The sequence below is a fragment of the Rhinatrema bivittatum genome, chromosome 8 (genome assembly GCF_901001135.1).
Source record: "Rhinatrema bivittatum chromosome 8, aRhiBiv1.1, whole genome shotgun sequence".
Taxonomy (NCBI): Eukaryota; Metazoa; Chordata; class Amphibia; order Gymnophiona; family Rhinatrematidae; genus Rhinatrema; species Rhinatrema bivittatum.
The window spans coordinates 105,399,644-105,416,959 of NC_042622.1; the positions used below are offsets into that span (position 1 = coordinate 105,399,644).

General features: G+C 46.4%; 1 protein-coding gene across 8 annotated transcripts in view; it reads right to left on the reverse strand.

Annotated features, from left to right (window-relative positions):
* RALGPS1 (Ral GEF with PH domain and SH3 binding motif 1) overlaps positions 1 to 6,999 on the reverse strand; it is a 965,034-nt gene extending 958,035 nt beyond the window's left edge. For 6 of the 8 annotated variants that reach the window (XM_029614240.1, XM_029614239.1, XM_029614238.1 and 3 more), the window contains exon 1: positions 6,849 to 6,999. The gene's annotated coding sequence lies outside the window, so the exon portion shown is untranslated. Of the gene's footprint in view, positions 1 to 2,214; positions 2,355 to 6,848 lie in introns of those variants that run through there. The other 2 variants (XM_029614234.1, XM_029614235.1) reach the window with 1 other exon arrangement.
* Between the last annotated feature and the right edge of the window lie 10,317 nt (positions 7,000 to 17,316).

Below are 17,316 nucleotides of genomic sequence, written 5' to 3' on the forward strand. Positions count from 1 at the left end.
ATTTAGTGGACCAGTTTTCAAACAGGAATAGTCAGCAGGCAGGGATCAGTCCATATTATTAGTGAATACAGCCAATAATGAAATAGAAGGTGAGGGGGTAACCTGCATTAAGCAGCAATTAAGAGCCCTAAGCACTTTGTTGGGCAGACTGGGTGGTTCATATCAGTCTTTACCTGCTGTCACTATACTATTTATTTATTTGCTTATATTACTATGATCATCATGCAATAAAAATTAAGGTGTGTCAAGCTTTGTCAGTAGCTATATTATGCTTACGCTAAAGAGTTCTCTGATCTACTACAAGCAAGAAGTACTTCCCCATGGGAAATGGAGGTTTGCAAAGGGAAGACAAAACTTTCCTGAACGTTATCTCTTTTCTTTTATCCACAATCAACCTATAAAGCTTTATTCATGTACTAAATATTCACTGTGTTGTATCTACGAAGGTAAAAAAAAAAAAAAAGAAATCTGGAATGGTTTGTGTATATGCACACACATACATATATGTTCGGACAATGAACAATACACAAGACTTCTACCTATGAAACCAAAAGTAAACAGTGCCGCCCTCTGATGTCTATTCCGGGTCATTAGCTGCAGCTCCAGCATTCAAGCAGGTATTTGCATACCTTTGCAACGTGTACTGTAAACAAGGGCTTGGATTGCAATCTGATCTCTTAACAAAGTCTGCCATCCCTTCTCATGAATGGCTGAGTATCAAACAGGCGCTTATACCTGAACAAGAACGAGAAAGCAGAATCCAATGTCCCTACCTGAAGTTTAATTCAACGTGTTTAGTCCTCACATCTACAACCCTTGCAATTAGGCTTCGGCAGTAAAGGATGCCACAGACCGTAACAGTAGATAAGGAGCGCAAGGCCCACCTGATCTCTGGCTTTCCCTTCCCTTCCTCGCTCTAGGATCCTCCGGCTTTACCCCAGGCTCTCTTATCTCTGGTTACTGATCTACATCGATGAGACAAACCGGGTGTTGGCAAACTGTCATTCAGAATCATTACAAATCGAGAAGTCCCCTTTCACACGTCACGCCACCACTGTGTGTGTGTTCATTTCAGTAAACCAGGCAGGGGGATTTCTTTCTGTGGAATTGTATTTTCTGTGCTGCTTGAAAACTAAAATGAAAATCGGACTTCTGTCCATCGGCTTTTGCTGATCACAGAATCATTCTGGTTGCAAACTGACCTTGTGCTACATAGTATATGCCCTTTTCTATCTAACTATAATATTGCTGTAAATGTGATTGTTCTGTTTACTCGTGTATTTATAGAGAGATATACACATTTAAAATATTAGCACCTCTAATAAGAGAAACCAAACCAAACCTCAGTGGTACATTTTAAAACAATAACTAAACAGGCTGCCCAGAATCGTTTTCTTTTATTCAACAATGGAAATATACAATTTTTGCTGCAGCAAATAAGGAACATGTCCCGTCCGTGTGTAAATCATATATACATGACACTACAAAAATAAAAGCAAATTAAACAAAATCTACAGCAAAGGCAAATAATGCTATTTAAAAACTCCAGTGAGCAATCACTGGATCCACTTGCTTATACTACTAAGAAGAAACATGCAGTTGTTCCCAGTCTTCATTTTCCAAACGTTAAATGCAAGTACAGCCTAAACCAGGTCATCACTGCTCTCGCAATCGGCATCAACCGAGCCGACAGCAAATTGCAATATGCACCGTACTTTTCCTCTTGCTCACTCAAGCATTAGCTAATTAGACAATATATAATCACTATTTCTGATTCACAAGGTCTAACTGCAGGAGCCTTTACCACAGGCCTCCACCATGGGTTAGGAGGAGGAAAGGTGGCAGCCGATTCCTCTTTATACCGTAAGATATATTGGCAATGCTTTTGAATTGGTTTACTTGAAAATCCAAGCGTGTAAACATCCAGTCGTAGCACCTCATTTTATTCCATGCATGTCTAAAGATCTGTCTCCAATTTAATCAGATTTAATACGCTAAAAAAATACCACCAGGGGATGGGTTTGAAGCATCATTACAAGCAAAGAGCAGCCTGCTCATACGTACATAGAATAGAAATAGCAGCGCTTACTAACAAAAAAAAAATGTGGTTGGGTTTTTTTTTTTCAGGCCTTGGCAGATACTGCTGCGGAGGGAGGGGGAAGGGCAGATTTCTAAGCCCCCGCGCACCTGTCACTAGGGAAGTCGAGAACTCACCTTTCCGGGGCACCCGGAGGTCAGCGCCGCGCAACCTCGCCGCCTGGCAGCAACTGCGGCGGCTCCCGGGCATAATCCAGCGGCCAGAGCCGCCAGTGCTGACGGGAGGGTAGATCAAGGGTGAGCAGGACAGCTCCGGGGCGGCCAGGGATCCAGGAAGTGCCGGAGATGGACTAAGCGGCCCGGGCTGCCGGCCCGCCCCAGCCTCAGATGGCCAATGACGGCGCTCCAGAGGCGGGCTTATGCAAAGCAGGGCTCTGCTTTAGGAAAATTGTGCAGGTGCCCTGTGTGTGGATGCATTTAATTTTATTGATGCATTCTATTTTCGTTCATCTCTTTATGTTCCTTGTATGTATTCTATTTCCGTTTATCTATTTATATTCCTTGTTTCATTAATTGTTTAAATCTAGTGGCTTGCCCCCACCTTTGCCCTTGACGAAAGGGCCGACCTTGCCGAAATGGAAATCTTCCCGTAAAAGTATGTTGGCGAGGAGTTAACCATGTACTCGGCTGGTATGCATTGCCAGGGAAGCCAGGGACAACCTCCTGCACTGGTCGGTACGGTGTGATTTTTGAGAGCCAGAGGTCAATATCCTTGCGATCCCATTCTAAACCTGGGTTCACAGCCATATTCCTTCTGAACTGCTCATCATACTCCAACCAAGCCGTACCGCCATACATGCGATAAGCACCACAAATGACGTCCTGGTAAGCAATTAAGGAGCAACATTTTTCAGGAAATTTTTGACCTATGATGGATGACAGAATTCTGAATCCTGCTGACCAATTAGCTAGCGTCTTAGCGATGAAGGGTTTCTCCCTAGCTGAGAGTTTGCACGCTTCGTGGCATTTGGGATCGGAACCCTCCCCTTCTTTCCTGAGCAGCTCGAATATATCTACATATTCGCTGCGCCATATTTTCTCTTTTAACGCCTCTGACACATGCGCGGTTAGTGAGCCCACTGTACATGTGTATTGTGCAGCGTTATTGCCATTCGTGGCTGAGCTACCAGTGGTATTGTGCCCATTGGTCCCCAGCTGACCCACCGTTGTTCCAACCGCTGTAGCTGTGGCTGGGGTTGGTGTCAAGTAAAATATCCCCCATGGGTCGTCCTGACTGCCCTGTTTCCTGTGTTGGGCTAGTGTTAGCATTACCCTGCCCATGCCAGTTATCGAAAATAGCTTTCATAGCAGCGAAAATGTCAGTAGGAGCGCTTTGTGGCCCCAGCCACACTTCGCTGCCATTCCTTGGTGGTGGGTAACTGGGCTGTGTTGGGGGTACCTGCGCATTACCCTGGCCCCGGTTTAACTCAGGGTACTCACAGTTCTGTCCTTCTTGCGGTTGCCCGTGTTGTCCATGAGCTGTCTGTTGACGTGCTGGTGGCTGGGTGTTGCCAGCTGAACTGTTGGAGCTGCCCGCTGCACCGTGCTGTGGACCGATGGGCACTGAGCCAGGGGATGGGCTAGTGGTATGCGTTAAGGCATCCAGCATTGCCTTCACCCTGTCCGTGCCATGGATAGCAGCCGCTGACAAGGTTTGGTCCATGAGCTGACGCAGCTGTCGTTCGGTAACATTGCCGAAGTTCTCTCGTGGCGGTGCTGCAGGGGTCATGCCCCGTGGAGGGGGCTGCTCCGGTACATAGCAGCCCAAATGGCTGATGCTACGCGGTTGTCGTGTGCTTGCGGATTTCCTCTTCTTATTCCTCTGTCTTGGTCTTATGTTTTTCGACTTCTGGCGTTGCCGCAAAGTTTTCCTGCAATTTGCTTGGCTTCCGACGTGCTCGCTTGGCTGGAGCCTGAGCCTGGTCCGGCATAAGTGCGGACGGGGCAGAAGCCATAGCAAACTGAGTGGTAGCCATGCTGTGTAGACATATTAAATGGTTAGATCCCGCACAGTTTTGGGGGGGGGGGGGGGGGGGCATATGAATAGGTAGCCAAACGTGGGTGTGCGCACACCTGCTAAGGGGGGTGGGTGGGGGAGGGGGCAAGGAGCGGGGGGGGGGCGCATGTTTGGGCCCGGCAAGTTTGGGGGGGCTGGACGGGAATAGGATGGGGGTGGGGGCAGCTGAGGAAAGTGGGGGGGGGGGGGGGGGGGGGCGAGGGGCGGCCAGACTCCGTGGGGAGTAAAAGAAAAGTAATAGTAAAAGAAAATCCTGAAAGTCCATGTGCTGACCTCCCAAAATGGCCGCTGCCATGTGCTGACCTCCCAAAATGGCCGCTGCCATGTGCTGACCTCCCAAAATGGCCGCTGCCATGTGCTGACCTCCCAAAATGGCCGCTGCCATGTGCTGACCTCTGCTGGCAAGCCCTTCCAATAAGAACCACAATACCATGCTAAGATGTAAGCCGACCTTTCATTAATATTTTAATTTACTTTGTACAGAGCTGCATAGCACAGCCTAAATCATATCTATCAAGCTGAGGGTCCTGTACCCCTTATAATTCAGTATAAACGTGCACATGGGACAGCTGTCCCTTTAAATGGTAACCGAATACTAAATATCACCTTTAGGATTAATATAAAAAACATCCTGTTAACCTGGCTGAGCACTCAAATGCCATACCGCTGTCCCATAAGACATATCATCAGAATTCCCAACTACGGGATGCTGGCTACTTTTTAATTGTCAGATTACTTAGGTATAACAAAGCACATCCACAGGTTGTTGAGGTAGCATGGTAGACATGAAGCCTGCCCACTTCCTAGAAATTTAGAGAGCGAGGGGTAAAGCAATACATAGAAAACGTCGATTTTAAAGTAAAGCAAGCCTACAAGATCAGTGCTCTAACCACTGAGCTACCAAGCCTGCTACTGCCAGCCATGTGCTCTAACCACCTATGCATTCACCATGTGCAGACCCCTTCAATGGCGTTTCTTAAAAGGCTACAAGTGAATGATAACCAGCCCTGCACTCACTGCCCTTTCAATAAATACAGCAACAAGTAATGCAGAGCAAGCATTGTGCTGAAAGCCAGCCATGAGTTCATACAATATATATATAATAACAGGTAAAGTGTGGCCATGTGCCCATGGCGTTTCACTAAATATATATTAGTTAAAATATATATAACCAGCCATGTGCTAAGGCATTTCCTTAAATAAAATAACATTCCAGGCAGAAGCAGCCATGCATTCAAAGCCTTTTCATTAAATAAAGTACTGGTAATGCAGAGCCAGTTCAATGCAAAAGGGGTGAGGGAGTGAGCATACCTTCCAGACCTTAGCAACACACAATTACCATTAATATTCTCAACATTTTGCCTATCAGCCACAAAATCTTTGTACTTTACCCAATGATCTAATCAAAGAAATCATTCCTGCTCCTTTAGCTGATCTGCTCCTCTTACAGCACAGCCGTGCTGGAGGCAAAGTGAAAGTAAAAGCAAAACTGTTGTAGCACAGCCGTGCTGAGGTCAGCCTGTTGCTCTCGCTTCCAGGCTGCAAATGTGCTCCCCCCACCCCGCCCTACCTCTAAGTACCTGAGCTCAGAGACGCCGCCTTCCTTGTCTCATTGGCTCATGCTCAGGTTTGAACTGGCCCCTAATCCCATTGTCCGCCCCTCTCCGCACCTAGGCTGTGCCCCCCTCCCCCCTCCCTCTTGCCTGCCGCACGTCTGCCCAGTTATACGGCCCATGCCTCGAGAGGCAGGGCCTCCTTAATATTGCTGTAAATGTGATTGTTCTGTTTACTCGTGTATTTATAGAGAGATATACACATTTAAAATATTAGCACCTCTAATAAGAGAAATCAAACCAAACCTCAACAGTGGTAGATTTTAAAACAATAACTAAACAGGCTGCCCAGAATCGTTTTCTTTTATTCAACAATGGAAATATACAATTTTTGCTGCAGCAAATAAGGAACATGTCCCGTCCGTGTGTAAATCATATATACATGACTCTACAAAAATAAAAGCAAATTAAACAAAATCTACAGCAAAGGCAAATAATGCTATTTAAAAACTCCAGTGAGCAATCACTGGATCCACTTGCTTATACTACTAAGAAGAAACATGCAGTTGTTCCCAGTCTTCATTTTCCAAACGTTAAATGCAAGTACAGCCTAAACCAGGTCATCACTGCTCTCGCAATCGGCATCAACCGAGCCGACAGCAAATTGCAATATGCACCGTACTTTTCCTCTTGCTCACTCAAGCATTAGCTAATTAGACAATATATAATCACTATTTCTGATTCACAAGGTCTAACTGCAGGAGCCTTTACCACAGGCCTCCACCATGGGTTAGGAGGAGGAAAGGTGGCATCCGATTCCTCTTTATACCGTAAGATATATTGGCAATGCTTTTGAATTGGTTTACTTGAAAATCCAAGCGTGTAAACATCCAGTCGTAGCACCTCATTTTATTCCATGCATGTCTAAAGATCTGTCTCCAATTTAATCAGATTTAATACGCTAAAAAAATACCACCAGGGGATGGGTTTGAAGCATCATTACAAGCAAAGAGCAGCCTGCTCATACGTACATAGAATAGAAATAGCAGCGCTTACTAACAAAAAAAAATGTGGTTGGGTTTTTTTTTTTTCAGGCCTTGGCAGATACTGCTGCGGAGGGAGGGGGAAGGGCAGATTTCTAAGCCCCCGCGCACCTGTCACTAGGGAAGTCGAGAACTCACCTTTCCGGGGCACCCGGAGGTCAGCGCCGCGCGACCTCGCCGCCTGGCAGCAACTGCGGCGGCTCCCGGGCATAATCCAGCGGCCAGAGCCGCCAGTGCTGACGGGAGGGTAGATCAAGGGTGAGCAGGACAGCTCCGGGGCGGCCAGGGATCCAGGAAGTGCCGGAGATGGACTAAGCCGCCCGGGCTGCCGGCCCGCCCCAGCCTCAGATGGCCAATGACGGCGCTCCAGAGGCGGGCTTATGCAAAGCAGGGCTCTGCTTTGGGAAAATTGTGCAGGTGCCCTCTTTGTGTGTGGATGCATTTAATTTTATTGATGCATTCTATTTTCGTTCATCTATTTATGTTCCTTGTATGTATTCTATTTCCGTTTATCTATTTATATTCCTTGTTTCATTAATTGTTTAAATTTTATATGCATTTATTTCATGTTCGTTTTATTTTGGGGGTCTGTGTGATCTCTTCGAACAGGGATACTGTGGTGCTCCCGCCGTAAAAAGTGAGTATCGCAAATAAAAGCTGTAACCAGAAGAAGAAGAGAATTATGATTTAAAAAAAAAAAAACCCAAAAAAACCACCATTGGGCACAGGCGTATTAAAATTGCTATCCTCCACCACCTTTCAAGCTGCGAGGAGAGCCTGGCAGGGACAGTTGGGTTGTCCATTTGTGCTACATTTTCAGGGCCGGTGCAAGGATAGTAGACAGCCTAGCCTAGGCGAATCTTCAGCCTTGCATTCCACCCCTCACCCTCCATGCACATTTATAGCACCAGATGTATCCTAGGTTAAATAACTGGATATTTAAAACAGCACACAACTAAAGAGATATTCAAAGTACAGTCTTCTGAAATAAAACGAAATGTATATTATACTAGCAACTGTACTCGTTCTACGCCTAGGCGGCGAGACTTTTTATTGGCACATATGTTCTTGTATGGAAGCGTTATCTGAAAAGGAAAAACGAAATTGTTTTCACCCAGGGCAAGGGACGTGGAGGCACATTTGCTAAAGCCAGGGCTATCGGCATTAGCTTCGCGTTCCTCTTTACTCCTGGGGGAATTCTGCGGAAAAGAATTTTAAATTCTGTACACAAAACCTGAAATTTCTGCAAAATTATGCAAACTTTATATCGGTCAAAATAACACAATTTACATGATAGTCTTTAAGTAATTACAGTTTAAATTATTAAAGAGAAAAAGTTATTACTTAAAGTTGCAGAATTTTAAATATTTTGAGCAGAATTTCTCTAGAAATTCACTGTAAGAGTGTCCCTTCCACATACACATACCCGCATACAGGCTCCCTCACCCTCTCGCACACACACACACATCCCCTCATATAGGCTCCCTCTCTGAAACCCACACTCAAGCATCCCCCGCACTCCCCCTCTTACCAACCAAGCTGTCTCTCACCCTCCCCACACTCCCTCTCCTCTCTCGTACACACATTCTCTCTCACCGGCAACCCCCTCCCCTCATATATGCTCCCTCTCTCTGAAACCCACACTCAAGCATCCCCCCCACCCACCCTCTCTTACCTCCCATGCTCTCTGTCACACCCTCCCCACCCCCTCTTACTAACCATGCTCTCTGTCACCCCCCTCTCTCACACACATTCTCTCTCATCGGCATCCCCTCCCCCATGCTCTCACACCCTCTTGCTCTCCCCCACCCTCCCCTTCCCGACACACATTCCCTCTCACCGGCATGCCACGGGACCCGTGCCGTTCGCGGTGAAGATGAAGGCCCGGCGCGCTGTTCGCGGCACACGGGGGCCTTCCATTTTCGCCTTGAGCAGAAAATAGCAGCGGAGACCCCGGCTGCCACGAATGGAGCACGTCCCGCGGCACACGCTCCGTTCGCGGCGAAGATGAAGGCCCAGGTGCACCAATCACGGCACATGGGTGCCTTCCCTTTTCGCCGCGAACGGCACGCTGGGCCTTCATCTTCGCCGCGAACGGAGCATGTGCCGTGGGACACTCTCCGTTCGTGGCATGCCAGGGTCTCCTCAGCTATTTTCAGCCTGTCCCACGATGGCCACTGCAGAATTTCCCCAGGAGTACCTCTTGTACCTGGTGTTACAGCGTGTTTGAGTCTCCAAGGTGTCCAGGGAGCCACCTGCGCCCCAAGCCCGATATAGTATAGTGCCATATATTATAGCAGGCTGGAGAACATGCACGAGCACTGACGGACACACTACCAAGGCCGATATATTATGGATTGGTATGGTGTCAACCAAAACAGTTACTGAAAACCCTGAAAAAAAAGGCACTCAGAACTTATGCAGCAAACTGCCATACCTAAATAAGACTCAAATAGTGATAGCACTACTTAGGAAAAGGCAGTGCTGCAAATTCTACATGGGACCCTAGAAGCCCCATAACCTCCTACTGAGGAAACAGAATAAGCTGGACTGCTGGACAGTGTATAATTTCTGCTGGACACAGAAATTATACACTGTCAGGGTATCACTTCTTGGTCAGGTGCAGGACATGGACAGATCCTTAACCAAATACATTAGAAGAAACCACAAATAAAAAAAGAAGCATGTAGACAAAACCGGAACAAGAAACTAGAAGCCAAATTCAGTATATAGTGCAACACCAGAGATATAGAAACAGAAATGCATATCCTCCTGTATTGTGCAAAATACAAAGATATCAGAGATACACATGCCCAAAGCTGACATATTCCAATAACTAAACTGAAAATGGATTGGTAGGGGAGGAAAAGAGGGGTCTCAACAGCTGGGTAAGAGTATGGATAGGGAGTGAGGGATGAGGCTGGGGATGTGAGTCCCTTCTTTTCCTCCCCTGCCAATCCATTACTTCCCGCTCTCCCAAGCCCCACTCTAGTCTCCGAGACACCATTCTCATCTCTGCTTTACCTCCCAGTTCCTGAGTTCCTACTGTCCCAAGGCCTTACTGCAGCAATTTATGATTGCCCTATAAATCCCCCAAATCCTGCTTTCCCTGACACAATCTTTAAACCCTCATGCTGACCTCCAGTTGCCCACCTAATCCCCGAGGTCTCCTCTTCCCCTCCTCCAGTTCCCACCTGACCCCAAATTGGTGTTCCCATTTCCCCCACCTAGCTTCAAAACTGCTTTCCTTACATGCTTCCCAGGCTTATCTCTCCTTTACTCCCTCCCCACTCCTTGGCCCAGCAGGAGCGCTTCATGCCCTCAGTGCATCTCCTCTCCCTCCCCCACATGGTTCATATCAGTGCAGGAGGGAGAGGAAAGTCCCTGGGTGCAGGAGAAGCAGTTTAGAAGTGCCCGACCATTCTCCTGCTGGCAGGGTCGGATTAAGAGCAACTGATGCCCTAAGTACAGCCCAACAATGATGCCCCCTCAGCCCTTCCATTGTTTAACCCACAAGACATTAACTCAATAAGTGCTGAAGGTGAAATAAGAAATAAAAATTCAGTTTTCTTCCAGGCCATTCCCCAGGCCAGACTCTACAACTATATTAAATATAAACTTTTAACATTTTTATTTATTTAACATTAAATAGCGGTAAGCAATATAAGCAAATTATTTACTTATAACTAGAGAGCAACAGAAAAATGTAAATTGTCAACACTGTGGTGCTCTCCTTCCCTTGGTGCCCTATGGAGGTACTTATTTTGCTTAATGGTTAATCCAGGGCTGCCTGCTGAGCAGGAGGAGGGGGGGGGGGGGTAACTTCTCAAGCCTTGATCCCAGAGGCAGGAGGCAGCAGCCAATGCCAGGACCAGCTTTGTCTGTGTCTGCCCAGATATTCAGAATTATGCCCTCACCCCTGCCTTACCAGGAATGGCTCTGGCACAGCTCTCCCTTTGATGTGTGGCAAAAGCAGCTACAGCAAGGCACAGCATCTCGCTCTCCCATCCCACTCCAACGCCAACTTCTTGCCCAGCAGCACCCAGTCCCATCTCTCATTCCACTCCTTCTGCCCAGCAGCACCAAGTCCCCTCTCTCATTTACCCCCCCCCCCCATGAGAGCACCCAGTCCCCTGATCTCCTCTCTCTGGCCAGCAGTACCCAGTCCTCTCTTTGGTTTCCCCTTTCTTGCCCAGCAGCACCTGGTCTCCTCTCTCTGGCTCCCCCTCTGCACATCAGAATCTAGCCATTCTTTCTGATCCTTCTCTCTCTATTATCTACCTTTCCCCACACCATCCTGGGTCTTTCAACATCTCCTTTTCTTTTATCGAGGACCTGGAGCCACCAGGTTAGAGATCTTCTAACTGCAGCATCAGAAGACAGAATCCATCACAGGTACTATGATCTGGCTCTTGCTCATTGGCCCTGCCCCTACCTATTCAGAGGCTTCCTGTTGCTAAGGAAACTCATGGGGGGGGGGTGAACCTGCAGGGGCCTTGAGCAAGCACCAGTTCACAGGTCCCTAGGTGGATTCTATTCTGGTGCTGCATCTGGGAGACTTTGGAGATGACTTCTTGGGTGTGATGCTGCCCCCACCCCCTAGGCAGATTCTAGCAGGAGGACACAGTAGTGGTGTTTTTCAGGAAGAAGGGTGGGATGGGAGGCTGACTGTGTCAGTGCTGCCCTCCAAATGCTGGCACTCTAGCTCACTGAATGGTTAAACTGGGCCTGCCTGCAAGGACTTGTAGTCATGCTTTTCTTAGGGACACTAGAACTAAAAGTTCATGCAAGTAGTGGGGTAAAACCAGGATTGCATCAACTTGTCTTGAAAATTCTGGAGCCAGTTGATCACATGAGTGGAGCAGGATAGATAGGAGGCAGCTGGGCAGCAGGAAGGATTTACCTCCCAGCGCACCTGCTAGAGGGAGCTTAGGAAAAACCTTAGTGACAGCTTAACAAGCCTACCATCCTGTGCACAACCATATGCCCTGTTACCTATACCCCAATACCCATACTCTCCAATCCTCAAACACACATCCTTCCCCAACACCCATACCCCAACACATTAAGACACCCCCACCTCTACAGACTTGCCCATCTGTAACCCACATCTACTACCAGCACCCCAACCACCTCACACCCACTTCCCCCTACAACTCCCAATGCCATATCATCACCCCCAACAGATACACATCCTCAGACTCGTATCTATATCCCCTCCTCCCCAAAACACACTCCTGGCAGGATCAACAGTACCAGCATAACCTCACAGGCTCCTCCAAAACCCTACTCTCACACTCCTCCACCTTCACTGTATCTACTTCTACAACTTACCATTTCTATAGTACTTCTAGACCTGGTTAGAGGCTGAAGCAATTCAAGAGACACATGGAGGGCAGAAACAGTGCCCTGAGCAGCTGGAAGACCAAGGGCATATCGATATGCTGCAAGGAAAACATTGAAGAAAGTCCCTTTCTGTGTGGCACTGAGACCTACATTTTCAAAGGCGTTATACATGTGAAAACGGCTTATATGCACATATGTGCAGCGTATGCAGGTATACCCAATTTTACAAAAGGGTGTCATACACATATACTCACGTTCCCAAGCAAAAGAATGTGTGAAAAAAGTTGGTGTGGTTTGCAAAGTGGCATGTACTTTGCTACATTATAAAGAATGTACATACAAATATCATGAATGTGCAAACACTTTTACTACAGCTATAGTAGGCACTAACATCATCATGAATGCACAAACACTACAGCTATTACATGCACTATTTTCAAACTTGCATTTTCTTTTTTTCACTTGGTGTTTGGCGGCTGGTTTCTCCCGATGAGTGGACACTGCAGCAGGCTAGGAGGTGAGACAGAAGGGGGGGCTGGAAGGGGCAATGAGGGAAACCGTGGTCTTTGCCCAGAAGTGTGTTTGTTTGTATCCTTTAATTTTGTCTGGTTTGCTCTCAGCCATATATAAGGGTTGCTGATTTTCTTTGAGGGAACCTATCAATGAATAGCACTGTAGTCCTGTGAGCGCATTACAAGTTATGCTACATGACCATGCTGCTCGTGACCCAGGGAACTGACAAGGAAAAGTTAATGTGCATGATGATTTCTTGCTGCTTTTGGCAGGATTAAGGTCTTGGAGAGTGGCAGGGCAATAGTGGGGCATGTTGACGTTTCAAACGATTCATAAATTGTTCTCAGGAGGTGGCGTAGTCCCTCCTCCATGTCTTGGATTGGTTGAGGGAAACCGGAACACAAATCTGAAGCTGGGAGAAGAGTTTTTACTTGTTGTAAGCAGTCATACAGGTATTGGACAATGTAAAATTGGTGGTGTCCAATACGTGCAGTTAACATCGATGATTGAAAGGATTTCTTGGCAAAGTCATCCAAGTATTTATGATCTCGGCCTGGTGGATTATTAGAGTGTGTTCGAGTCTTCTTAGCACGTTGGATAGCCGACTCAACCACTATGATTTGATGTGGCAATTGTGGGGTTGAGTAGAATCGTGACTGTTCCATCCTGTACTTGAGGTCTATCTTTCTAGACAGGGAAGTGATTTTGAAAGGGGTTTCCCAAGATTTCTCCAGGACTGCATCTAGTACACTGTGAGATGGTAGACTAGTCTGTTCAGTGGGAAGGTCAAAGATCTTCAGTAGACCAAGGGTTTCTGAGCGAGGGTCAGGTACTTTTTGTACTTCTAATTTTAGAGCTGAACCTACTTTATCTATGAACTTCGGGTAAGTAAGGTCCTCTGGGGGTGAGTAAGGCTCCTGTGGTTCCTCAGGAGGATCTGATGGGTATCCTGTTGAGGAGGTAGGAGAAGACGGGATAGAAATTGGTTGTTGCGGTATTATGGGAGATATTGATTGCTCCGGCTGAACCGATGCTGGAAGGGTAGGAACCGGTGATTCTGGAAAAATACTTTTAGGCCGTTGAGAGTGATTCCCTGAGCAGGAAGGAGATTGCAATGGATCCAGTGGGTAAGGAGAAGGAAGTTGATATGCTGATTGTAATGAAGCAAAAAGTTCAGATAGAGCAGTGGAAATCTGCGTCAGGGCCTGTTGTGCTAGTTCTGGCTTTTGAGGAGGTACTGTTGACGGTGGCTCCAATCGTGGAAGGGATGTAAGTAAGTTTTGAGGGTCCCCTGGAACTGGTATTATCGGTTGTGGTGGGAACTCTTCTTCTAGGCCTCTCCTTTTATGTATGGGTTCTTGTAATTCTACATCCTCGTGTCTGGTATGTGAAATTGATGACACATCTGAGAAAATTTGTAAAGAGGATGACGAGGATCGAGATGAGTGGGAGGAGACCTGTAGCCATTCTTCTTCTGAAGCTGTGTGTGACAGAGGAGATTGATGGCCAGTCGAGCTATGCGATAAAGGTGCCATCATTTGCACTCATTGACGTGATGAGTGATCCACAGGTGTAGAAGTACCCTAAGTATGCGGGTGAACTGTATGTTTTCTCTTATGAGTATGCTTTGTTGGCCTGTGTTCTATTGGTCGAATTGTCGGTGAATGACCTTCATGCCTTTGCTTTTTGGTAGTTCCAGGGAAATCTGGAGTGCTATGACTTTGTTTATGGGCTTTTTTGAGTAAATGCGTCTAATTTTTCACCTTTTCTAATGGGTGCTTCGGACTCGATATCAGCGCTGGTAAGTGCGTTGGCAGGCTCCCCGGTGCCAGGAGATGCATCGGTGCCAGAGGATGCGTCGACTTTGAAGGTTGCGTTGACGCGGAAGATCACGCCGGTCTCGATTTATGTGTCCGCTCCGAGGCACTGGATAGTGAATCATGCGTCACCTAGATGCCCGGGGAGGTTGCGTCGATCGTGGGGTGGATGCCTTTTCTGCCGAAAGGCCTCTATGTACCTTCTCTCAGCGCTTGACTCCCTCACCCTCACCCGAGGAGAAAGGGCCTAGAAAGGCTGCCCTTTTTTGAATTGGCCTCACCTGTTTCTCTGGTCCCGGAGAAGAATGGGATTCTGAGAGGGTTGCATTAGAATTCGAGCCCTTTTTAAATTTTCAATTTTGTCTGCCCTTTGGCATCTTGCCCTGGGCGACATCTTCCCACAGTGTCTGCAGATAGTCTGGTCATGGTCTGGGTTTGAACCCCGATGGCCTGGGCACTTTACCTTCCATTCTGCCTTGTGAATCCGCTCTGTTTTTTGAACTTTCCATCCTCAGAAAAATGTTTTCCCTGAGGAGATGAGAAGCTCCGCGTGCGCTCCCACGCGCGGAAAAAACAGACTGAGGAGAATCTGTTTTTCCTGCGCGGGAACTCACGCGCAGCCGCACAGAGTTGAACTCTGTGTAACAGCTTTGGAAAGCTCTGCCTTCCCAGGCCTAACAGGCAGCCCAAGACAGCATGGCTGATTCAGCCCTGCTATCAACAGGAAAACAACTTTATTGACAATAGTACAAATCAGATAAAATATTAGAACCCCTGAACCTTCCCAAATCTATTACATCAAATGCCCATGCACAAGTGCTTTTGTGGATGAGTAAGTTAGACCTCAAAATAAAATATAATGTAAATGTCTCCCTTTTACAACCAAATCAAATCAAAGGCATACATTACAATACTATTCCAATATGAATGGGCATGTCGCCATCTTGATACAATGTTATAAACATGAGCACACATACAAACCACACAGATTTTAACAGTGTTCGAGAGCGATAACTTATTACAGATACTATCTGAAATGCGCTAATTCCAGGTCAAGAACAACAAAAAACCTGATACATTTGTAATTGTGAATAGTGGTGCATTTATTGAATAATCAACAAGAGTGTATCACGTAAGCATGGTGTTCCTTCTGGATGTGATGTATCTATCTATCTATATATTTATATCTAATGAGTGTAAGCATGTTTTATATATAAATATATAAAACACGCCTACACCCACTAGACTACACTGTAAATTCTGTGGAGAAAGAACTTTCTCTCATGTGTATCTGGAGAGCACTGCATACATCTAATAATGCTATAGAATATAGAATAGTGCTATAGAAATAGGAAGTATTCCTAAAGTAAATATAGGCTTCCACCAGATAGATTACAAATATATTTTTTACTATCTAGTGAGACTGAGAAAATATACATTATTACTGATTTTAAAATAGCAGAAAACAAAACTTGTTTTGTCAAATGTTATTATTGCACCTACAGTGCATTTAGCCTTAATCCAAAGAATACACTACTGAGATTTGTTTTAAAATGGCTTATGTGCTCTCATGCCACCATCTATAAAAATAGGACAATACTCAACACCTTTGAAAATAATTACGGTTAAACCAGTGAATAACTTTTTCTGATACACCAGGATTAATAGAATAGTAGATGTTTTGCAACCAAATTTCTTAGGAATTTGAGAGTTTAAAACAAAAATGTGACAAAATTGATGGGATAAAAGGCATGCCTTGTCACTTTGGTGGAGTGGTGGGGGGGGGGGAAGTATCACACATCATACATATGTACCATAGAGGTCTTCCTATAATACATTTATGAGTATTGAAAAATGCTATGAAAAGGCCAGTCAGGTGGCTGGCTCAGTGGCAGGTACTATGCACTGTGATGAAAAAGTTCTGGGCTCGATTTCTGGGTCAGGATCATGTTTTCTGGGCAAATTGGAACTGGGGATGCTGTAGATGTAGGGAGTCTCAGCCATTGCTCAATTACAACATCTAGTGGCCATATTTAGAGTCCATATTAGTTGGGCTCTGGAGTGAGCCACAGTTTGTAGCCCTTGGATGAGAACTGTCACAGAAATGGCTGGGCTGAATTATAAGAGGGGCAGATATAAAAATAGTGTATTTGGATTTTCAGAAGGCATGAGAGGCTTCTAAGAAAACTAAAAAGTCATGGGATAGGAGGCGATGTCCTTTCATGGATTACACACTGGTTAAAAGACAGGAAACAGAAGGCGGTCACGCGATGCAGTGAGAGCATTCGGACACGTTCTGAATTCCTCCAGGGCCCCACTCCCTATATTGGTGACCATCGCCCTCCCCGGGGCAGTTTAGTGACCTTTACTCACTGCGTGGCAACTGCCTTTGAGTCGAGTATCAGTAGATCCCCTCACGGCCCTTGTAGAAGTGGTAAATGGCAGCAAAAACAGTTCGCAAAGAGAAGCAGAAAATTGGTACGGCTCCTAATATGGCAGCTCAGCCAAGCTCCCCAGCATCCTCGCAGGAGGTATCAGGGGAGGCGAATAATCTTGCAGCAGTGATCCTAGCTGCCATGGAGGATAAACTTACTAAGTTGCACTCTTGATTTGATGAAATTCAGCCCTTAATTACGGATCACATCCAACGACTGACTGAGATGGAAATGTGTGTCGGTGCGGCAGAAGACCAGATACAGGCCCTCGAACGTGACTTGCAGGCGGCTCAAGCAGAGCTGGTGAAGCACAAAACCAAATTAGAAGATTTAGAAAACAGCTCGCGCCGGAATAATATCCAGATTATAGGGCTCCCAGAGTCCACTCCGGACCGGGATCTAAGGATCTTTTTGGAGGAGTGACTGCCGCGCATCCTAAATTCCCCGGACACGCTGTTGGGCCTACGGGTTGAGAGGACACATTAGGTGAGGAAC